Source organism: Nymphaea colorata, chromosome 6 (genome assembly GCF_008831285.2).
Source record: "Nymphaea colorata isolate Beijing-Zhang1983 chromosome 6, ASM883128v2, whole genome shotgun sequence".
NCBI classification, from domain to species: Eukaryota; Viridiplantae; Streptophyta; class Magnoliopsida; order Nymphaeales; family Nymphaeaceae; genus Nymphaea; species Nymphaea colorata.
In genome coordinates this window covers 18,603,092-18,615,326 of record NC_045143.1, presented here as the reverse complement: position 1 = coordinate 18,615,326, position 12,235 = coordinate 18,603,092, and positions in this window count along the sequence as shown.

Genomic DNA, 12,235 nt, shown 5'->3' with positions numbered 1-12,235 from the left:
GGTAGAGAGGCACTTCTCATTTCTTCATTTCCATCGAATGAACATCTATCTAATCTATATGTATGATCAACAGGCAAAAATCTTTGATGACCCATGTAGCATTCTTTATTGTTATTTTTCAGTCAATAAGAACATGTATTCTATGACATATAGGACATGATAATTTTCTTGTCATACTCCATCCTGGTAAGTCACAATAGGCTGAAAAATCATTTATTATCAACCACAATGCAACACACATTTGAAAACACTGATTTCGATTTGCATCGTAAGTTTCTATACCTACATTCCACAATAACTTCAATTCATCAATTAACGGCTGCAAATTGACATCTATTTTCTCTCTAGGAGAATTTGGCCCAAAAATTAGCAACGACAAGATCGTGTATGGTTGTTTCAAACATATCCATGGTGACAGGTTATATATAACAATCACAACCAGCCATATACTGTATGACGTACTCCAAGTATGAAAGGGGTTGAAGCAATTGAACGTAATCAAATGATCTCCAAGCTAATGAATGAACAAGATGCCTTACTATGCCGTCGTTAATGCACCCTTTGTCATGCCATCTCATGTCTAAAGCAATCTTTGAAGATAAGTACATTCTCTGAAGTCTCGGTATTAGTGGAAAATGATGTACAATCTTCACAAGAATCTTTCAAGTTTTACTGGAGTTCGCATTTGTTGCATTGTGCATTTCATCTGCAACTCAGCGTCTTGAAGCACCATAAATATCACATTGTTCTTTTTTCAGAAGATTCTTTCCAAAACAGTATGTAATTTTGAGGACATGCATTTATCTTATCATAATTCATTCCCAATTTAACAACAATCTTTGTCTCATAAAATGATTTTGGCATCTGAACACCCCCGGAAAATGCTTCATGTAATAATTCCAATAACATTTTATTGCTCCATCTATACATGCACTTTATGTGAAGTAATCAAATAATGAAAGCTTTGAGAATTTGATACTTCCGAGATAGACTTCTTGTTTGGCATCTTTTAATAACTTCATGTATTCATTACTATGTCATCATCTGCATGTTCATGTGGCACATCTTTTGAATGTACTCTGAATGCATCTCTAGTCAACTCATGCATATCACATTCATCATCTTCTATAACCTCATCATCATCACTTTGATATGGTGACCATGGCTCACCATGATAATGCCAATGAGTATAATTTTGGACGAAAACAAAGCATACACAGTGATCTAAAACATCTCTTGCTGATTGAAATAGACAGTTGTTGCACTTTACTCAAGCGCACATTATTTTTTCATTGATTACCACACTATTTGTCAAGGCAAAATCTATGAACCTTCAACTCCTATCACATATTTGAAACTTCTTCTAAAAAAATAAATTATTAAACATAATTACACAAATATTGTAATTAAATAAAAGAAAATGTTAACTATCTTTGTGTATCCAATTTCAATCTGCCATCAGCAACAATCACTTTCTGCACTACATTTATAGCGCACGTTAGATTAAGTGCTTCCCATTAGATCTAGATGATATATTAAACAAATAGACTAGAAGACTTTTTTGCTCTTTAAATAATGTGTTATCAGTGAGTCCAATTGAAAGTATAGGATGTCATGAGGATAAGAATGCCTTTCAGAAGTTTCCACCTTTAACCTTATGCAGCAGAGTTATGTCAAGATACAGAGTAGCTTAAGTACTCACAAGTCTTCAACCAGAAGCCTCATAGAAAATACTAGAAGGCCCTAATAGCAAAAGCAAACAAAAAATAATTCATACCCAAGTGGGAGATGTCAAAGAAAACAAGCTACTAGACCTAAATCTTGTACTTGCTTAATTACTAAGTCCTTTTCATGAATATAAATGGAAGGCCTGACAGATATTGCATCGCCCAAAAGGAAAGGGCTATTAGTGATGGGAAAACATGACATGTGAAAAGAAAGTAAGCCTTTAATACACAATGAAATATAAAGGCAAGTTTGTAATTTTCACTCTAAAGTAGGCAGAACAGTATAGGAACCAACAGAAAATTTGATGTATAGAAAATCCAAGAACATGGTCATAATACTAACAAGAATAATACTATAGCATCTCATTTATTGTTATTCAGCTACTTAACTACTAGATTGCATTAACTAGGTACCAGGGTTCGTAGTGGTTTTTTAGGTGCAAAGAAGGTCTAGGTACCAGGGGTCATGCACCTGCATGACACCTAAGAATAAGCACTCATTTGCACCAATTATTGTCAATTATGTTCGAATATCAAAATAATTATTGATCTTATATGCTTCTCAGAAATTGTCATTTGGTAAACAGTATTCTTGCCTTTTGAAAAAGAAAATGCAATCTTGCATATCTCATCTTGCACCAGAGAAAAATACCTGCAACAGCCACCAGTTAGTGACTGTAGATTCCAACATTTAAGCATTACAAGTTAATATGGTCAAACATACTACCTCTAGTATTGTTATTTTAATTTTTTTGTTCTTGAATTTAAATGGGCTTCAAAGTCACACAACGATATTATCACATTGAAACTTTCAGTAACAAGGAGGTAACAACTAACTTTGACAATCTTTCACATTCATAATGCAACCTAAATTATTGAAAGAAAAAACTCAATAGTCATATTCTAACATCAAATAGAGACCCACGGTCCTATGGACAAATGCTCCATCAACAAAACTCAGATGTCAAAGATCATATAAAATCACAAGGATTCACTAATGTGCAGATGGGAAATGAAATCAAGAAATTATTTCCCTTATTTGCTATGCGATATCCAAGATAGAGAAAGTCAAATGAAGACTACATATAAATTTAAAGAAAGAACAGAAGGGAGAAACCATTGCTTCTGTCCTATGGCTTGACTTCTTTTAATAGCAACTTTTTTTGTCTTATCTTTTGTTCATGCCCTAGATCTTTATCCTTTAGCATCCCCTCAAGTGTATAGGGTGGATGCTCACTTGCAACTTGTTTTTAATAAATGAGAATTGACCTTTATAAGGGTTTCTAAAAATTTCAGCAATTTGTCTTTTAATGATGTATGTTGGATTGAAATGGTTATATAGGAATAAGTGAGTTAGTTACTCAAAGCTCTGACATTAAATATTTCATCCATAATAACTCCGCTACAATGTTCATTAATGATATAAACTCAACCTAAGTGTTAAGCTCTGTTATAATTATTTGTTTCTTAGAACTCCATAAGACAAGGCTTCCAGCCAAAAAAGATTGCATACCTTCTAGTGGAACAAGGACCAAGAGGGCACTCAACCCAATCAATGCAAGAAAAAATATTGAGTGATAAGTTAGGTGAAGCATGCATAAGCATGCCTTTATGAATAGTAATTTTTAAATATTGCGAGTTCCACTTGACTGCAGCCCAATGAGTTCAGTTGGAACATACATAAATTGACATAGTCTATTAACAACAAAACTAATATATGGGCATGTTAAACATATTGTAGGCTGACCCAATGTTGTGATGTAAAGTAGCTTTTACTGCACTCATTTACAAGTTCCACCAAATTTGTCATGACCATGGGTGAGGAAAAGGTTCATATACCCTCCATCTTTACTTTTTGGAGAAAGTTTATAACATATTAAACTAACCAGAAATTCGATACTTCATTTGTTCTATCTTTAGGAAGTAATATAATTTTTCAAATCTTTGATTGCTCTTGACTAAGATGAGACATAAGCTTTGACACTCTGCATCACTATTATATGTCATAATTATATCAACATAAAAAATAACAACATTCAACTATTCCTTTGTTTAAGATAAATAATGATGCATCAATTTTAGCAAATTTTAATCTAAATTTTTGAATTTAAAACATAAACAAAAATACTAGGCTCTAAAGGATTGTTAAAGTCTATAATGTATTTAGGTAGCTTACACATAATTAAGTCTATTAGCATCTTGTAACTCAGGAGGTTGATGCATATAGACAACTTTTTCCAAATCACCATGTAAAAAGACATTTTGAACATCTAGTTTCCTTATTTGCCATTTTTTTACTAATAGTGATGGTGAGCATGTTCAAATAATTGAAGGTTTAACTACGTAGTTAAACATTTTAAAGTACTAGCCATTGATATTGGCTATGTTCTTTTCATGCCTTGCATATTTCTAGAGTCTCATTTGTCTTTTAATTTTAAAAATCCACTTGCATCTTACACTGCTCTTGGCATGACAAATAAGAACTATTGTCCTTTTTTTAGAACCTTTTGAGAGAATAAAATGTGGGTTGTAGAGATGCATGTTGCTGAACATCTTGAAGACAGCTTTGGAATTATTGGTTACAACTTTTATTTGAGTTTGAGAAAGTAAAGCAAGAGGTGGAAGATGTACACTTGACATGAGAGCTTTTGGTTTCAAATTGCCTTTTTACAATGTAGTCTCCATATGATGAGTTTGCCTTGATGGTTGCTATCGAATTTAGACTAAATCAACATATAGCTGAATATCTCAATCAAATTGATTGTGCTCTTTGATGTGAGCTTCATTTTCATTAACTGTAGCCAAAGTAGTGTCATGAGTAAAAGTGCTTCTTCCGAGTTTTATGTTTGAGGTGAACTCTTTTCCTTCACAATTTTTTTTGGCTTTGGTTCAAGAGGTATGATGAATGATAGAGAGTCAATAACCTACCCTTATGAGCTGCATTTATCATCTCTATACTTTGTCATCATTTTCCCTTGAAGTTTAAGAAAAGGGAATATATTTTTATCAAATTTCGCATGTCTAAAGACAAATATTTTATGACCTCATTTTTAGTCACAAATATCCTTGATGGTTTGAGGTGCATTTAATACATGTGCATAAATCACTTTTGAAACTAACTTTGGTCTTATATAATCATGTAGATAGAAAACAAACACGGGCATAAACCTTAAAAAAGTTGTAAACAGATTCTTATTTGAATAGAACCTACATTGGTAGGATCAGAATTTTGTATTTCAAAGTTATTGTTGGAAGTCAATTTCTAAAAGAACAATTGAATGAAAAGTGTGTTTACTATTTCTACAGTATGAAAGCATGAGCCTTCGTACTCATGTACATTTTAAAAATATGACAACGACACTGTCTAGAATGGTCATTGTATTCTTAGAGTATAAGGGCATGATATCCTATGCCTAATGCCAATTTCTTTATAAATATTTCTAATAATACCTTAAATTCTCCACCGAATTAGAGTAACAAAACATGACCTTTCGCAAGTGATGTTTTCAATATGAATCTCATGACATCATATTCAATCCTCATGCAATATAATCAAATCTTTTTAGAAAATCCATCAATAACAATAACATAACATCTAAAACCACCAGTGTTATGCACTAAAGTGGGGTCGACAAAATACAGTTGACTAATAGAGCTCAACTCAAACTCAATTTGAAAGCCAGGTGACGAAGACGCAAGTAACACTTGAATGTTCACCTAGAATCAACACAGTTTGCTCTTTTTTTTTTAGTGTTGCAACATCATCTAATAAAGTCCTCCTTTATTTGGTCTCTGTTGAAGTATCTTCCTTCTGCCATGCTTCTTAATACAATAAGCACTTGAAGTGAATTAAAACTAATATTATCCTTAACAAAATAATGAACATAAAGTATTTTTTTTTTGCCTAGACACATAATAAAATATTTTTGAGTTTGTAATCAATGAAAATGCTAAAAGAGCCAATATGTTAAATTTTCAATTGTATGTCGCATCATTTTGATGATAGGAGGAATAAAGAGATAAATAATTGATATCATTAGTGATTTGATGAGTTGCACTAGAGTCAGGATACCATGTTTCTCCGTCCTCTCTACCTGAGTAACTTGCAACAATAGTAGTATATACTTGAGGACCAACATTCTTGCTTTTTGTTTAGTTGATTTGTAAACTGATAGCATTTTTATCACATATATGACAATTTAGCATGATTAAATTATTTTGATTTGCCTCCTTTTTTTAATGCTTTTTTATTTATTTATACTTGAAATTGTTGCATCAATTGAAATTCTAAATGTTGAATAGTTTGAAGGACTCACTTTTAACACTTGCATTGCATCTTTTCAGCTACAGATTTTGAAGCACTGGCAGTTGGTGAGCCAACTTGACCTGCTACATATATTCATCAGGATTTGTATCCTTTTCATAGATCTTGGAAATGTGATAAGTTACATAATTCTTGACCGAGAATATGTAGCATAAGATTGCCCCAATGTGTAGCAAAATATTGCTTTAAGGCTTGCCAAATATCATGTGATGTCTTCAGACAAACTATTTAATTGTGAACATTCTCCAGCTGGGGTATGTGCATAAGTAATTGCTGCTTCCAGATAAACACACTAGGTGATAGTCTGTAGGGTGGATGCATCAAGGTGCATGGATGAATAAAAGTCACTTAATGAAATCCATCGGGTGGTTGAAACGTAGATTCCTCCAGCTGGGTTTAACTGGAGGAGTCATCTATCCTCTCATAGTAGATAGCTGAAATATGGATTCCTCCAAGATTGGATGAATCCTTCAGTCTTTCACAACAGATGGCTGAAACGTGGATTCCTCCAGCTGGGTTTGACTGGAGGAATCTTCTATCCTCTCTCAGTAGGTGATTGAAATATGGATTCCTCTAGATTGGAAAAATCCTCCATCCCATCACAACAAGTGGCCAAAACATGGATTATGCCAGCTGGTTTGATTGGAGAAATCCTCTAGTAGACACCGATGCACGCATCGGGGCATGTGTGTGAGTTAAGGCTGCTAGATAAATGTATCGGCCGGCCCTGATGAGAAGGAATCCCTACTGGGCATAGATATTGACCCTCTCTCTCTCTCACTCTCTTTCTCTCTTTATATATGTGTAGTTTTTAATTATGTCAACTTATTCAATGATTTCAATTAGTTTCAAGCAATTGGATATATGAAGTTGTGTAATATTTACAAGAAAGGCCAACAAATTTCCAATTTTTTTTCGTGTTGAGGACATTTAGTTAACACCATTTGACTAATGACGCTTAAGGTTCCATATATGTAAAATGATTTTTTCATAAATGGATTTGTATATTTCTATGTGCACTTAGTTCATGTACTTAATGGAGCAAAAGTACTTAGCGTGGTGAAGTTGCCCTCAACACAATACAAGACCAATTATTAATATCACATTTGCAAGTTGCAGATGTGACATGAATAATGAAGTTGACATGACCCCCTTAAAAGAATTAGCTGACTTGAGGAGAAATTGGCTTAATTAGTCCATATTGGTGGTTGCATCTTATATATGTTTGCATATAATAATAAAATTAAAAACAAATAAAATTAACCTATAATTCAAAGTTGATTTTTATAATCAGCACAGGTAGATATGAAGAAATACATATTTACTGAGACTCAGTGCTTCACTATAAGGTTCTAGTATAACAAAAACAACAAAGATTAACAACATTATTAATTGCAAGTTATAAGAAAAGAAAGAAAAAACTTAAACATATATGTTATGTTGATTCTGCTATACTTGAAGCCCTTGTTGGATTATATTATAGATCATATTTGTTAGCCATAACTAAATAATCAAAATATCTTGAAAAAAGAATTGTAAGGTTCATTATTTATATTAATATATGATATACTTGGTACGTCCATAAGTATTCATGTTTCTTCTAAGAGAAATTAAACTTGATATGGTATTCCTGCAAACAAGTGTCCTGTGGTATATATATATATATATATATATATATATATATATATATATATATATAATGAGAGAGAAAGAGTGAGAGAAACTTTCTCGTTACTCTATCTTCTCATTGTATCCCGTACAATGAGGCAAGACCGTACCATCTGCTTACATCGGACGGCCATTTACTTAACAATTTAAAAAAAAAGAGGGGCACAAAATCACTCAGTGTTTCCCTCCCTCATGCAAAGAAAGCTTCCTCTCTCCCCGTCTTTCCCGATCTCTTCTCTCCCGCCCTCTCTCTCCATCGGTGTGCAATTTGCCTTTCGTTCCATTGCAGTCTGCTGGCCACTGGTGCCGCCCGTTTGCAGCCTTAAGGTAAGCCCTCTGCTGCTGATTCTCTTTGTCTCTCTCTCAACCTCTCATGGTATCTTGATATCTCATGCTCTCTCTCTCTATCATGCTCTCCCAATGACAGCAGTTCCCAGCAGCTACTGAGAATGCTGTGGGATACCCTATTGGGAGAGCTATCAGCAACCTCCCTAATAAGGCATACAACCAACTTGGCAACAACAAAATCAAAGACTCCAATATTGAGTAGAAGATAAAGTCAATGCTATTGGAAGAAAGATTTACACTGATAAAGATAACCGTAGTTTAGTAACTATTCCACAAAATGTGGAAACTCATGATTGTGTAAATCAAGTAAATCCCAAGAATTGGGGAGCTGATAAACATGTAAACTGAGTATATAAAGACATCTCTTGACTTGAGAAAATCAACAAGCAAGAGAATAATTTCTTCCGTGGACGTAGACCTAAATGTTGAACCATGTTACATCTTGCCTTCTCTATTTTAGTGTGAGGTTTTGTATGGTATCACAACTCCAACATTCATCGATGGCGTCTCAACCATCAACACTAAAGGGGAACACCCACAACATCGTTGTGGCTTCATCAAAATCAGAATCAGATGTCATAAATCAACTGTTTTCAGGTTTGACTTCCTCCATCATACCTGCTGCCCCCAGTTTTTAGCATTTTTTATCCATAAAATTGTCATCCGACAATTATCTACTTTGGGAGCCTCAGTTTACACCTATGCTTAAGAGTTACAATATGATGGGATATATTGATGGTTCATTCAAGTGTCCAAATGCATTCTTGTCTGCTGATGACAACAAGGAAACTATTCTAAATCTAGTGTTTCTGGAATAGCATCGAGGTGATTACTGAGTTGGATCATCTCATCGTTAACTGAAATTGTACACAGTCAAGTTGTAGGCCTTGACTCGTCTTACAAATCCTGAACCACCTTAAAGCGTATTTACGCTCTGCTCAGTCTAAAGCAAAAATGCAGCAATTCAAATCTGCATTACAAAACCTGAAAAAGGGAACTGATTCTATAACAATATATTTTCATAAAGCCAAAGGCATAGCTCATCAGTTAGCTATGGCCTCCAAGCCCGTCAACAAAGAAGACCTCGTTATGAATATTCTTTCTGGTTTTCCCATAGATGAATACAATGCTCTAAAAATTTCATTGCACACTCGTGTTGATCCCACAAATCTGGAAGAGTTATATTCTTTACTTCTCATTCACGAATCTAAAATTTCAAAACATGAAAGTTTTGAAGATCCATCAGCCAATATGGTGCATCGACAGAATTTTAAGAATCACAACTACAAAGAAAAAACTAGACAACAAAGAGGGCATTCAAGAAGTTATCCTTAGGATAAAATGTTTACTTGCCATGCTTGTGGCAATTGTGGACATTTTTCTTCTCAATGTTGAACTGTATGCCAAGCTTGTAGGAAAACAAGACATGGTGCATTGAACTACAAAGCGTACAAATTTCAAAAGGAATCTCTTCTCCAGAGGCTTATCATATGGAAACTAGGCCTCAAAGCGATGAAGGTTTTTGGTATCCAAACACCAGCGCCACCCATCATGTGACTGTAGACCTAAACAATTTATCTATGCACTTGAATATCATGGGCAGGATCAGTTGAGAATTGGAAATGGTGCTGTTCTTCAAATCAATAATGTTGGTAATGTTTCTCTCTATAGCTCAAACTCAAAGTTTTTCATAAATAATGTGTTGCATGTTCCTACTATCTCCAAGAATCTACTATCTGTGCATAAATTTTCCCATGATAATGATGTTGTCTTTGAATTTGATGCAAATTGTTGTTATGTTAAGAATCAGACAACAGAGGAGAAACTTCTGGAAGGAGCAAATAATAGAGGTTTATATCAGCTGAAGTTACAACAGGTTAAGCAGTATGATGCAACTCATCAAAAAACAACACTTATAGGAGAATGGGCCTCCGTTGCTGATTGGAATAACCGGATGGGACATCCTGATTTTAGAACTATTAGCAGCATGACTTATAGTAAAATATGTGATGCATGTCAAAAAAAGGAAAAGTCATGCTCTTCCTTTTGCACTGACACAACACAACACAAGATTGATGCTCCACTTGATTTAATTTTTATTGATGTTTGGGGACTCTCAGCTACTTCATCTATACATGGTTATAGTTACTATGTTAATTTCATGGATGCTTTCTCTTGCTTTTCTTGGATATACATTATCAAAAGCAAATCAGATGTGCTCTCCATTTTTAAAACTTTTCAAGTGATGGTAGAGTGGCAATTTGATAGAAAAGTAAAGGTCGTTCAAAGCGATTGGGAAGGAGAATATAGAATTGTCTCCAACTATTTCAAACAGATTGACATTGTTCATAGAGTTGCTTGTCCACATGCTCACCAACAAAATGGAAGTATAGAAAGAAAAGATAGGCCCATAGTTGTCACAGGGCTGGCTCTTCTTGCATATGTTGGTTTGCCTTATAGATATTGAGATTTTGCTTTTAAAACTACTGTGTTCTTGATTAATAGAATACCAACTTGGGTTCTTAATATGAAGTCACCATATCAAGTGTTGTTCAAAAAATCTCCAGATCATAAATTTCTAAAGGTCTTTAGATGTGCCTACTATCCATGTCTATGTGATTTCAACTCTCACAAATTGCAGTTTCGCAGTGAGCAATATGTCTTCTTTGGGTACAATAGCCAACACAAAGGGTATATTTGCTTTGATTGGGACGCGAACAAACTTCTTATTAGTAGACATGTGGTATTTGATGAAGCATTATATCCCTTCAAAACCACGGCGTCGATAGGCAAGCCCACACACAATGAAATTGCACCTACATTACCCTTAGTCATAACCATGCCTACCTCAGCTGTGCCCCATCAACCCAACTTTACTCACTTTTCCACTACCCAACCAACTTCTCCCAATCCTTCCTCAACCCTTGAACTATCATCTCCCACCATCCCCTGTACTCGTGATCCACCTATAGAGCCTGAACTACCAATAGTGTCCGACCCTTCTATCATTCCTTCCCAACCACACCACCCCCACACCATGGTCACCTATTCCCAAACTGGCTCTTTAAAGACCAAAACTTATACCATATCTAAATATCCTATCATTGAAACCTATCTCATGTATTTAAACCTTGAAACCAAACCTACCAGTGTGACTCAAGCTTTAAAACACCCTCAGTGGGTCAATGCCATCAAAGTGGAACTTACAGCTCCCACCAAAAAATGAAACGTGGACCCTTGTTCCTCCACTAGCCTCTGCTAACATCATTGGTTCCAAATGGGTTTTTCCGAACCTACCAGTGTGATTCAAGCTTTAAAACACCCTCACTGGGTCAATGCCATGAAAGTGGAACTTACAGCTCCCACCAAAAAATGAAACGTTGACCCTTGTTCCTCCACCAGCCTCTGCTAACATCATTGGTTCCAAATGGGTTTTTCGTATTTATGAGGAAAGCTGATGGCACACTTGAACGGTGCAAAGCTCTCTTAGTCACCAAAGGCTATACCCAAGAGCACCTCATTGACTACTTCGAAATCTTCAGTCCCGTAGTAAAACCCACATCTATAAGAGTCCTTTACTTATGGTTAGACTATTTGACAGCTTGATGTTCATAATGTATTTCTACATGGAGTTCTCACTGAGAAAATATATATGGTACAACCGCCTTGCTTCATTGATGACAATTTTTCTAGCACGTTTGTCAATTGCATAAGGCCATTTATTGTTTAAAACAATCCCCTCCGGCCTGGTTCCACCGCCTCACCACTTTTTTGGTCTCTTTGGGTTTCGTTGAGTCTAAGGTTGATCCTTCTCTCTTTATGCAATTTCGGCAATATTCTGTGCTATATATCTTGATTTATGTTGATGACATCATTATTAAGGGCAACCACACTACAATGATTGAGTCAATCATCAATACTCTTGACCAAGAATTTGGCATCAAAGATCTTGGACTCTTCCACTACTTTTTGGGTATTCAGGCATCATTCTCTTCCAAAGGTCAATTTCTTTCTCAAGAAAAATACATGCTTGATCTCCTCGGAAAGGCTAACATGGTTGATGCAAAGCCAAACACGACACCTATGTTGACTTCATTCAAACTGTCCAAACATGATAGGGAGCTCTTACCAGAACCAACTCCTTATCGGCAACTTGTTGGAGCACTTC